Source organism: Symsagittifera roscoffensis, chromosome 6, assembly GCF_963678635.1.
Source record: "Symsagittifera roscoffensis chromosome 6, txSymRosc1.1, whole genome shotgun sequence".
NCBI classification, from domain to species: Eukaryota; Metazoa; Xenacoelomorpha; order Acoela; family Convolutidae; genus Symsagittifera; species Symsagittifera roscoffensis.
This window is the reverse complement of record NC_087067.1, coordinates 26237522-26250832: the sequence shown is the minus strand read 5'-3', so window position 1 is coordinate 26250832 and position 13311 is coordinate 26237522. Positions and strand designations below refer to the sequence as shown.

General features: G+C 31.9%; 1 protein-coding gene across 1 annotated transcript in view; it reads left to right on the top strand.

The window, feature by feature from the left end:
• LOC134848668 (neurexin-1-like) overlaps positions 1–13311 on the top strand; it is a gene marked incomplete in the record, with an annotated part of 223124 nt that overhangs the window by 171363 nt on the left and 38450 nt on the right.

Genomic DNA, 13311 nt, shown 5'->3' with positions numbered 1-13311 from the left:
TTTCGACTTCTTAACTAGCCATTTTTGACGGAATTTTTTTTTATATCATTCCAAAAGTTATTGTTGTCCTGAGCTCAAAATTGAAAAGATATTTCGCCTGTGATCATTTTTCGTAAAGTTATGGGGGTTTACAGATTGCCATTTTGGCCAATTTGGGACAATTAACGCGCGATATATTTCGCGCTATTAACGCTTAAGCGGAGATTTAATCCGTCTTAGAAATCGTTCCAAATTGGTTTAAAAAAGCTTATTTGCCATAACTGATTTGTTACAAAGAGCAAAATCTAACCTTTTGTACTTTATATGGCGTGTGGGGGGATGATCTTCATCAAATTTTCAAATTTTACAAAAAAAAAATTCATTTTGTTTTATTACACTTAATTTTTTAATGTTATTGCTGTTCCATAAACTTTAAAAGGCGATCGGGACATTCCGGGCTTAGCCCTGATACGAGCAGTCTTGTTTGAAATAAGTTTGAAATGAAATCAAAACTACTTGAACTTTTTTGAAACAGAGATTAATTGTTTTTTTTTGTTTTTTTGAAGAATTGATTTTATACAAAAAGATATAACGTTTTTTTTTGTTATATTTCTTCGCAAAACTGTAAAATCAGTTCAATATAACTCATTCAAAACATACAAAAGCTCCCATTTTGGCTAGTACTGGAAAACAGCGAAGCAAAAGTAAAAACGGTTGAAATTTATAGCTCTACAATTTTATTTTGCCCCCACTTTGAACCATATTTTCATCTTTATTTTATGGAAATATAAATAACTACATCTGTAAGTTGTGCAAATAGAAGAATGGTGCGATAGTCCAATTACAGTCATATGCAGCAAGAAAAGGTAGAAATCATTAAAAAAAAATTTGAGCAAGAATATCTTTTAAAATATATCTTTCAAAATATCTTTCAAAATAAGTGGATTTTTGCAAATGTTTGTTTTTTAATCGATAGGGGTGAAATCATTGGCTGAAGTTACTGGTGATTCTACGTTTTTTTGAAGGAAAATGAGAAACGGCAACTCTTTTTAGGTTGAACGAATTGATTTCGGGAGCTTCTCAAAAAAAACCATAAAGACCCTATGTATACAAACAACATTCTCGAACCTTGAGAAAGGAAATTCCGAGTCCCTCAAACCAATGTCCACTGTCAAGTAATTACTGAAAGCTTAAAACTAAACAACTTTCAAGTTTTTATTTGCTTCACTATTTAAAATTTGCAAAAGAAGGAAAGATGTATAAAAGCTGTCTTAAAATTCAGGTTTTAACCCCTATACGACGGTTTTTGCATAAAATTCTGAAAAAACTCAACAATTAAGCCTCCTTTTGGCAAAATCGATATTTAAGCTGTAAAATTATCGCAACCTATTGTACTGTTACTGTTTTTTCTGTCCAAAATGTAATTCTCATAAGCTATAACTGTGATATTAAATCAAAACGATTGAATTCACTTGAAACTTTCACTTCAGTCTAACATCATCACCGAAATAGCGTGAATTTCAATTGAAATATAATTATACGTACGACTACCTTCAACAAAATATGGCAAGTCGAAAACTAGCCGCGTTATAATTTTTATAGGACGTGCAAGGTTTCAACGCCATTATGACGCCAAGCTTAGTTTTTTAACTAAGCACAAAATTGTGCTTTCACGTCTCTGGTTTCCGCGAAAGTATCTTTTTCGTGTTTTAGAGTTTTTTGTCTGTGAATGCCGACAAGTTGTTTTTGTGAGTGGATTCCGAAGACAAGGAATTTTTTTGTAACCTTAGAAATTCTTTTGTTCAATGACAATGATTTCTGATTTCGTTTGCATAATGCTTTTTTCAAATAACATTTCTAGGCAACTTCTATCATTTATAGATCAGTCTTGAAAGGAACTTTCTGAGGTTTTACAAAATTTATGTTGGCTGTCAAATGGTTAGTTGTGTGTACTAATGATTAGTTGATAGATAGTTTGCCTCTATTGCAATTCAAAAAAGGACTCGAAACTCTCTCGTCCAATTGCAGGCATGCCACAACTCTAAAAATGTGTGACACGTCTTTGCGCACTCGAACTTTATCATGACTTTACGCGACTCACAGAGTATTGTTGCGACTTTGCTTGAATTAAGTCGATATTTTGCAGTAAAACAAAAAAGTTGGATTTTCGTATGACAAAAAAGAGGCTTTTTTTATTCGCACAAATTCCCCACATTTTAATCCCAGCCATCAAATATTAGAGTTTGTACAAAGGATACAAAAAATCTCAAACTTTTCGTTGGTTCTTAATTCTCAACTTTTAAAGAAAAATTATTTTTTTTCTGGTCGATTTTTTCAAAATATTGCCTGCAAGTTTTGAGCTTTTCTGATTTTTATTTGAGAATCTTAATTTTTTCTTACTAAAAAAACCATCACTTAAGCATGCAGGCGCGCTACCATTCAATTTTTTCCGGCTATTCCGCTATCGGTTTTGAATTATCTTCCTTAAAACATACTTGTTTTATTTAAAGGAACTGAAACCATTGTTAATGAAAAGTAGCAAAAAATCCCAATTTTTGATGATACTCTTCGTTAGAATGGTGTTTTTTTTATGATTTTTTTTTCAGTTTTTTTTTCAGTTTTTTTTCAGTCTTTTTTGCCAAGGCTTCTGAAAAATACTTTGGCGAAAGAAAAAAAAATCGATCAGAATTTTCATGGTGCATTACATTTAGCAAAATTGCACCTAAAATTGCTACCTGAAAACTGCTCAAATTGTTTGGTTCAAAACTAATTTTGAAACAGAATTAGGTGACGTTATTTTTACATCTAATGAGCCTGTTTTGCTCCTTACTTTATTTTTTATTAATAAAGTTTTTTTATATAGTTTCCAAAACAAAAGGCTCGTTTATCGGCGACTATTAGTCCCTTGTCTTTTATTTTTTATGTTTTTATTTTTTATGCTAAAACTCAAACTATTGTTTCTTAAAAATCTCTAGCCGACGTTCTGAGTAAAAGCTTCCTATTATTTTCCTGGTGTCAATAGTATACATAGACAGAATTCTACTAGAAAGTAAAAATTAGGAAGCTTTACCAATAATGTTAGCTACAAATTTACAAGAAAATCAATCAAGGGGAGTGTTTTTCCTCTACTGAGCGTTTTTTAAGTTGTGTCAAAAACCTTAAAACAATTCAGGATTGCTCGTAATCTGAGAAACCTTCCGTAATTAAGTTTAATGATTATTTTAAGAGACTGTCGTCACGCGATATTTCAATAATATTATTTTACCAACTGCTAACTTTGATATTTGATCACGAGATAATTGATTCAGAAAGCTAATAGTTAAAAAAATTTACTAAAATATTTCTGATTATCGAATGAAAAGCTCTGACGCAAGCATAAATTTCGAAATTGAACGTTAAGCTTTTTTCTTCAACTTCACAAAAAAACTTTTTTGCTGTTATGAATATGAGCCAAATTCATTGTCCCAACCCCACCCTACCTCAATTCTCAAGCTGAAAATGGGCGGGAGGGGGTTAATAAATTGTGACTACTGGTTTGCCCTTTTTAACTATTTTTTGTAAAATGCTGAGCTGATAATTCAAGTCGTTTCTTTGTACAGAAAGAGCTGACTGTTTGACATAAATGTTCACTTAACTGGAAAAGTAAACAAATGCTGATTGACAGAGATAGACGTGGAAAAATTGATTCTTGACAAACCGGATAGAAACTGATGGCTGATTAAATACTGATTTGAACGCCTGTTTCTGAAAAATTTTTTGTTCTCTGGTAAAAATCGTAGTAGTTTCTCCCTGATTTTTTAAATAGAACAGATAAGAGGTCAGATGAAACAATATTACTCCATTTACTTAATTTACTGAATTTTTTGTCGCTACAATTTGATGTCAATTTTCGCCCAAAATTTCCAAATTGAAAATCGCGATTAGAGAAAAAATATATTTGAGCAACCTATTTTTCAAAATTTAGGCGGACTAAAACCTTTCTATAAATTTGAATAAGAAATTTCTCCTTCATAGAGAGTTTAGAAAGGACAACACCAGCCCCTCTAAAGCAAAATCAACCCATTTTTTGGGTTAAAACTTCCCTAATGAAAATTTTTGACCTGTTTTATCAATTTTTCAAGCGCTTTAGGAGAGCTCGGAAAATCAAATTGATCAACATTAAATAGGTCTTGATGATAACTTTTTCTCCAATTTTGCTGAAAAAGACTCTAAATTTGTTTTTGTGTTATTTTTTCATTTAATTTAATTTCAATTCAGTTGTTGAAAAAAGGGTAGGTCAAATTATCAGATTACAAAAGCAGAAATGGTGCAAAAAAATGGTGCAAATGATGCAAAATATAACATTTAATTCGGAAAATGGATTTTTTTAAAGATTTCCCAGCGCAATAGAACTGTACCTATTGATGCAGTTTTCTCAAATTGCCTTAAAATATCAGAAAAAGCTCATTCAAAGTTTGTTCTTGAAAAGTAAAGAGCTTTTAACACTACATGAAGGTTTCTTCGGAATTCTAAAATTTCGATAAATTTTTTTTTACTGAAAACAAAATGCGTAAGTAATTTTAAAAAAAGTCAGTTCTCAAGCATTTTTTGATATTTGGGATTTCGAAGGAAAAAAATTACGCTCTGTAATGGCAAAAATGGCGCAAAAAATTACTTAAGACGAAAAGATAGAAAAATTGCTGAAGCCTAGTGACTTCTATTTTCGAACGTAAATTCGATTTTAAGAAGACGGGATACAAATATTTTTCAACTTGGCTTCATTTCATCAAAACTTTCACTGAAATTTTTTTTGAATTTCACAGAACTTAGAGACCTTAAATATTTTTCTTCACAACTCGAAAGGTTAAATTTCTTTCGAACATCATATCAATCATTAGTTTATCTTTGCTTTCAAAACACTTTTCAGCTATCTGTTGGCAATGCATTGATAACAGGCAGCAAATTCTATAACAGGAACAAGGATAGCCGGTTACTGTGCAAGTAGCACAAAATGTTCCGACCACAGTCCTAACAATACAAAAGAATTTTTTTTCAAATTGATGTCGTATTTTTCTGCAAGTTGAGATAAAAAGATCGGAACAAAAACACTGAATTTAAACATATTTGAAATTCACAGAAAAAGAGGTCAATTGGAGAGCAGAATGTGAAGAAAAATGACTGAAAAACGAAAAAAAAAACAATTTTGCAAAAAACTTTAAAAAATTTGAAAATTTTTTTCAAATTTTTTTTGCGGAATTGTTTTGAGTTTTCAAGTTTTTAGTCCCAAAAATGCGCTACAAAACTCTAAAAACTACCTTAAATTCAGTATATTTAAGTTTTCACGACTTAAATTAAACTGAAATAAGCTATTGTTAGCATACACGAACACCTTACTAGCTCGAAATTAGACCAAAAATCATGAAATTCAAACCGGTTTATCTCGACACTGGAAAAATTTTCGGGACAAATTTGATATGGTTCGAATCACGACTGTGACGGGTTAATATGATATATCTCTTTCAACCCAGTCTGATCATTTTTTGTGGTACCTAAATTTGCGTAGAAAACAAAAAGTTGAAAAAAAACTAAAATTCACCCGACTAAACTCACCATCCACAAAAAGCAAAAAAAAGCTAAAACACCCGAATACAAAGCTTCTCCCCATTTTCAATGGTCTGGACAAAAAGCCTCGTTTCGAACATTTATTTTAAAATTAAATTTTGTTTTTGTCCTATAGAAGCTTTTTAGCCAACAATATTTTAAGATTTTATGAGAGGGTGAGTAATTGAAAAAAATTTCAAAACTTGCCCTAGTTTCATCTGCAGAATCACTGCTCTTCTGTTTCAGCATTTTTTTTGAATTTTTGATTTATTTTGGATTGAATTTTCAAACGACAGTGTTTATGATTAAGAGACTTTGAGCTTTCTTCAGCATTTTGTTGCTCAGCGTTGTTACAAGGAAAAACAGACTACATTTATTTTTCTTGCAAAATTACGGAACAATAAGAGTTTGCTCCGCATTGAAATCGGCGATCGCTGGACGTATACACTCATCTAATACCTTATCTATCACGAGTGATATAGAAAATTGCAACTTAATAAGCAGCATTTGCTGCTAAACTGATTAGTTCTGCATTTAGAAATTAAGCCTAAAACCGTCAATTTTTTGGAAGTTGACAGTCAATACGTCCCAAAAAATTGTCCTATAGCACCGAAGTTTTTGCAAAATCTGGTATTTCTAAGATTTTAGCAGCGCTGACATTTGATTAAGGCGAGAAGTTTTTTCAAAAGTTGTCAAATCCACTGTCTTTGCGCTCATAAAATTACTACGCACGCTCCTGTAGGGAGTGCATAAAGTTTTTGTAGCACGCTCGAAAATATTTTTTGAGTAGATTGTTGATTCGAAGATAGTTGTTCAGAAGTATTTGATACTAATTAGTTGTTCAAAATAAAAAAATTTCATGAATTCTTTTGGCAAAGAACTACTCGAAAATTGATGAAAAATTTAGGAGGTTTTGATTTTTTTCTTCAACTGGGTGATTCACCCATTGAACATTTAAACAAAGCCAATAGTTTTTGAATTTCATTAGCATGGCAAACTAAAACGGCAAAAAGTGCTAGAAAGGGCGGAATGGGCGGAATTTTTTGAGAGGGACAGAATACTATGAAAGTGGCGAAGTTGCGTTTCTCAGCACTTTCAGTGTGCGAAATAAGCAAAATGAAAGAAATATACTTAATCGTTAATGGAATTCGCAGTTTCTGGGAAAACATACTTAGCTTTTCTACAAGCATAGAGTTCGAGCAAAAATCGTCAAGTGTTTCAGCAATCTTTATATTAATACCATACCGTTGATTTGTACGAATTATGTTGCAACTAAATTTTTTACTACTTTATCACAAAAATAATCTATACTGTAACAACTATCCTTGCAAAAATTCTTTTAGCAATCAAACGGATAAATTTTTTTCGAAAATCAAGTTTTTTTTCAGGAACGGCAACTTGACAAATTTAACTCCAGCAGCGCAAAACTTGAGGGTCTTTTTTTGAAAAAAAAACAAATAAGTCACCTTGATTGTTACATCCTGTCAAAAGCAAAAATTTTAACAAAAGATTTTTGTGTGACGCATTTATTCAGAATAAAAAATTCAAACGAAAAACGGAAGTTTATTCTAAAGGAGGAAATCAATTTCGCAAAATTAATTTAGATTTTCTTGCTTTATAGTTCGGATCATCAAAGAGTCTCATCTCTCAATGTCTAATATTTTTGATAATTAGATATGTGTAAAAATATGCGTTGCAAGCAAATTATATCTTTAACATTTTTCAATTTTTTGTATAATATTTTTCAATTTTTTTGTAGTTTTTTGAATTTTTAATCCCAAAAAGGGGCTCTTTCTTATTCCCCCCCCCCCACCTCAGACGAGCTTCAATTTTTTAGTGTAACGAGTGGTTTTACGAGGTTGATTATATATACCAAATATAATTGTCATGGCCTAATTAGTCTATATGTCAATTTTCATAACAATCGGACAATGTGGTCAACAAACTTACTTGTAAAAATTTGCAGGTGGGGGGGGGAAGGAAAAAGAGCCCAAAAAGGCGCTAAAATGCTATGAAAAACTAACATTGCTCGAGTAAAACTAAGTTTCTAGGATTTAAGTTAAGCTAGTGTAAGCTTTTGAGCCATGAGATTGAGCTTTTGTTAGCCTGCTCGCTCGCTTAATTCTCAATTCAAACCAACCAAAGCTATAATGTGCTTCCAACCTGTTTTATACAGACCTACTTATCAAGGTTTTTTGACACAGAGATGCGAGATTCTGCAGCTGATCTGATTTATAGTCCCGAGTGAATTAGGCATTTTTTCGTTTTTGCTTCTTCTTAACATTACGAGGCCCAGCTGTCTATTTTGTGAATTGTACGCGGATTCCGGAATAAAGAATCCAGGAACATACAGACACAAAACTGTGCGCCTATCCAGTGCACAGTTTGGTCTCGTAATGAATATCATTGTTTTTTTTTTCAAAATCATTTAAAAATTAATCATAAAATCTTTTTTAAGTCACGGACAATAATATATTTTTACTTTCAAAAGGAACAAATCCTAAAAAGACAAGCATAACGTGAGAGGCTGACAAGTACGCAAAATGCACTTCAAGTGCGTAAAATTTCTTGTACAGTTTAGTATTTATAACTGTTTATGGTTCCTGTATCCAACGGAGGCTGTTTTTCTAGATAGAATTTTTACAGAGATTATCTAGCCTAGTTTTCTCATATTTTCTGTACAGAAATGATCTATTTCTTTTCTAGTCTAGAAAAAAAAACAATTTTCTGGAAAAAAAAACAAAAATCAGTTCTCTGTTCAACCGCAACGAGATAAACATGCTTCGAGTATACACAATAACAGTAGCAATACAATGCAAACTAACACTTGTTATAACGATATAAAGCACTTGTTTTTTTTACATATAAAGTATTTCAGGTCAGAATAAAGCATTTTCTCGATACAGGTTAAAACTGGCAGTAATTATTAAGTCAACCGACCTGCGCCCTTTACTTTCTTCGAGGTTGTATGTTACGTAAAAATCGACCAAAATTTTTGGGGTCCTTTTAGTGATTCTCCCCAAAGTATCTCTCACAAGTTGCTCGAGCAAGACGTATGCAAAGTACCGATCGCGTTCCAGCATTTTTTCTTTAATTTAAAAAAAGGTGGAACGCAATTGATCCTTCGCATGAATTTTGAGTCCATATGTCCATATGTTGGGCAGAATAAGTAAATATCCCAATATTGTGTTTTGATTATTTTCTATAACTGTGTATTTTCTATAGTTTTGGGGGTAATTGCTCATTTGACCCAATAAATCTTGTAGAAAGTATCAGTAAGTCAATGTCGAATGCAATTGTTTTGCATATGGGTGGAGAAATTTGTATCATTTGCTAGATTTGTCAGCAAATTGACCAAAATTTTTTGCATGACTATTCACATAAGATCAGCTATCATTTTATGAGTTCCGTAGTTTAAAATGCAATATCAGTGTAGTCTTATGCTGGTCACTTAGCCCCTCGTTAGCCCCGTGAACAAAGCCCCTCTCCTATTCAAACTCAGGGAGGAGAGCGATAACTTACCATTAATCAGCGTTTTGCTTGGCGTCTCTTCAGCTTAAGCTTTCCGTCGTTTTTTTTTGTGGGGAGGGGGGGTGGGGTAATATGCAATGCACTATTTTCATATGCGTAGAAATACGCAGAAAGTTAGACCATTATTGCGCACTTATCCATTGAATAAGTTAACTGCATTAACTACAAAAGTATATTTCTGATTTGAGACGAAATTTTTTCTAGGAAAAAAAGTAAATGCCAATGAAAAAGTGTATAAATTTAACTACATGTTCAAAATTGTTCCAATTCAATAATTGCTCATGTTTCTCTTGAAAATTCAATCAACTTTTATAGAAAATCAAATTTTTAAAACAAATATTTGAATGTTTTGGGTATTTGGTTTTCTTTTGAAGAGATCTGATATCCATTCGGTAAACCTGCAGGCTAGCGCTGAACTTGGGACTTGATAGCCAAAATTAAAACCTATTTCTCAGCAAAAACTTTTGAATTCGAAATTACGACAAGCGAGCTGGAAAATTATGCTACGTTCAACAGCATTCGAGCGTTCCTTGCGGTGCCTAAAGTGGGTAAAAACCCCTTCGCCGTGGTTTCTTCCAGTCTCATGGAGCTTGCTGGTTTGATATTGAACAAAATGAACAAACTGATAAATAAGAAAGAAATTTGTTTCATTTAAATGTCTAATTCATAGGTTCTAACGATTATCACATCCTGGATCTACCATAGCGTTTTGGAAAAACATGTATATTACATAATCGCGAGAATCGATTTTTAGTTTGTTTTTGTTTGTTGCAAACATAACTTTGATCAAAAAGTTGTGTAGGGTGTTCTTACTTAATTAAGAATTTGGTGAAAGTCATCGCAGATATGCTGTAAATATTGTTTGATATGTTTTGTCAAAATTTTGCACTGTTTCTGAGGCACATTCTACTGAGACAAAAGCAAAAGAAAGTTACTCCTGGCAACTTCCAAGACCCCTTTACATCTGAAGGAAACGCAATAACAAATTCCTAGAATTCAGAGAAAGATTTTTAGTCAAAAACAAAAACAGTTATGTGAAAAACAAATATTCAATTTTAAAGGTTTTTCAAATCATCTTGTTTCCATTTGAAAGAAATTTTGAATTTATTTATATATTTTTTTTCAGTTTCTTGAAATCTTATATTTCATGATTTTTTAATTTTAAAAGTTGCATTTTCAGACGGAGAAAATCATAGTTCCGACGATATCAGAGCATTAATCTCAGATATCAAAACTCACTCGAAAAACTAAAGCATTTCCTAACTCGTGCTATAGCAAAGATTTTGAAACTGATTCACGAATTTCAGATCACCGCGTTGGTTTCCAATTAGAGCATAGCAAAAAAAGAAACCGTTGTATATGAAGACACGTCAGGGTAGACACGTCTGTTACCTCTGCTCAACTACTCCATAGATATTCACACTTAGTTGGTTTTAAAAACTGACTGTCTAATTTGAGTATTGCAAGAAAGATAAACGCTTTTTGAAATTTTTGAAATGAAATTTTGGAGCATAAGCGCTAATGTTCTCCTGAATCATTATAAAAAAGTTGATTTACTACAGATCAAGAGATGGAAAATCCTATGAGATGAAATGTGTTTTTTACTGAGATATAGAGAACTAAAGCGCTGATAAACGGCGGGTAAACTTTTGCTAGTCATCCATTGAAAAACAATGTAAGAGGTGTATCGTGACGGCTATCGATGACAATTGCACCATTACAAAATGCCAACAATGTTTGTTTTTAGCAAACTTTACAAGTTAAGGTGCATTTTATGCAAGATCACTCGCTCCAAAAAGCGACTAATTTTAAGACTGTCGCAAATTATTTTCAGGCTGCATTACGACTCAATTTTTTTTGTAACATTTAGATTATATTGCAAAATTTTTCAAGTCACATCGCGACTGTTTTTTAGACAATCGCGAATAATTTCCGGACCATCGCAAACACCGAAGTACGATATTTCCAGACTTTGTCCGCGACTACAACTTTGGTACTTTGATGGTGCGACCATTTAAGTTAAAAAAAAAATTTTCCGACATCGACCCGGAAATACATCTAATAAGTCAAGATAAACATAATTGATTGAGTTTTTCTAGTTGCAACTCAGATTTCTGAAAATTGTTTTGCAAATTAAAGCAAGACATCAATAGGCTTGATGAAAATTTCGATCAAATCTTTACTTCATTTTATGAGAGAATCATTATGAGAATAAATTTTTGATTTCCTTCGTGGGCATTTTAGGAATAATTTAATTTAAAAACTGATTCAGTTTATCGCTTTGATTGTTGGCATTTTTTGACATTGAAGTCATCTCTATTCGTAAAAACAAAAAAAGGTAATCGGAATAATCTGGACAAGCTTTCAAATGTAAAAAAAAACTAAGCAGTGAGCCCAATTGAGTTTTTAACCAAAAAAAATTGACCGTAACTGAAATTTGATCAACAAAGACGCACATTTAATATTTAGTGCTTGTCAAATTCCTGCTCAGAATCATTTTATTTTAATCGGTAAAGGTTTGTAGTGTCAAAATAGTTTATTTTTATGACTTTTTGAAAACACTATCAAAATTTTTTAGGAAGGAAAAAAAATTTTTTCAAACGAATTCGCCAAAAAATGAAATATGAAGTGTTCAAGTTCGAAAAGAGGTAGTAGTTGCGTATAAAATATTACTTCAACGATTTTTTCACGGCTGCGCAAAATGCTGAACTGTAACACATTCAAGTGTTTACTTTATTTTATGAGAGAATAATTATGAGAAAAAAATTGTTCATTCCTGCGTGAGCATTCTAGGATAAATAAATAATTCAATTTAAAAAATGATTCAGTTATTGCTTTGATTGTAGGCAAGTTTTGACATTGAGGTCATCTCTATTCTTAAAAACGATAAAAAAGCTGGCCCGAACTTAAGTTTGATCAAGAGAGACGTACCTTTTAATTTGAAATGCTGGTCAATTTCAGGTTCAGAATCAATTCATATTAATCGGTAACGGATCATAGTAGCAAATTTATGTTTACTTATAAGACTTTTTGATAACACCATCAAAACATTTCAAGAACAATTTTTTTTTCATCTTCGTACAAATTTGCCGAAAAATGAAAAATGAAGAACTCAAGTTCGAAAAGAGGTAGTAGCAGCGTATTAAAATTTTACATAAACAATTTTTCCACGGCTGTGCAAAATGCTGAATTGTGACTTATATTTCTGTACAAACTTTATAAGTTTCAAAATCAACAATTCGTTTTGAATTCAACAGCTTCAATCACATATTTCTGGAGTGCTACATCCCATCTCGTTTTTTTTTTCTCGTTTTTTAAATTTAATTCTGCTAAAAACAGTATTTTTTCTGCGATTTAACTAAACGAGTTTTTGAATTTTGTTGAAATTAGTAATGAGACATTCTTCTTATTTATTTTAGATTTAAAAAAATGAATTTTTCCGCTCTGAGACACCTGAAATTGGATTGGTAGGTCCAGTGGTGATCTCTGAGGCAGTTTTAAAAGTACTTATAAGTCGTTTTGTGGACTTTTTTATAACTTCTGTCTGAAATTTTTTTATAGTGATTATTAATATGATTATTATGATAAAGAATAGATTAGGTGTGAATGCAGGTTATCGGTCGATTCTCGTCGGCACGAACAGTTTGGGTTTGGACGGCATATCAAATTTAGTCAGATTCAACCTTCAACACTGTTTATTTAAAATAAAATATTGCATAAAAAGTGAGAGTGTTTTAGTTAATTTTAGCTTTGCCATGGCAAAAACTGTTTGTTCATTTGCTTATGTCGTGTGACACTGTTACCTAATTATTAGACTATACTGATATCATCCGAGTTTCTTGATTTACAGCTGAGCGATGTCTTGTGCCTCAATGTCCGGAAAATGAGACGACAACCATTACGACGACCAAACTCTAGTTGACTTTTAAGACGAAAGCTGAAGCAAAAAAAATCATTTTAAGTTAAAATATATCTTCAGCCCACCAAAACTTTAAAAAAACTCAGATTTGGAACAGTTTTTAAACCAAAAGGGAGGTGGCGTCTACAAAAATAGAGGGAATTTTGTTTGCTTAATGTCCTGTCGTCTGATTTACTTTGGTTCGTTTTGTCCTTAGCGCAATATATAATCGAATAGGCTTTCATCGTGTTTCAAAAATTTTTTAGTAAAGTTTTCAAAATTAGACTTTTTATTAAAGAAAAAGTTGAGCTGATAATCTATTG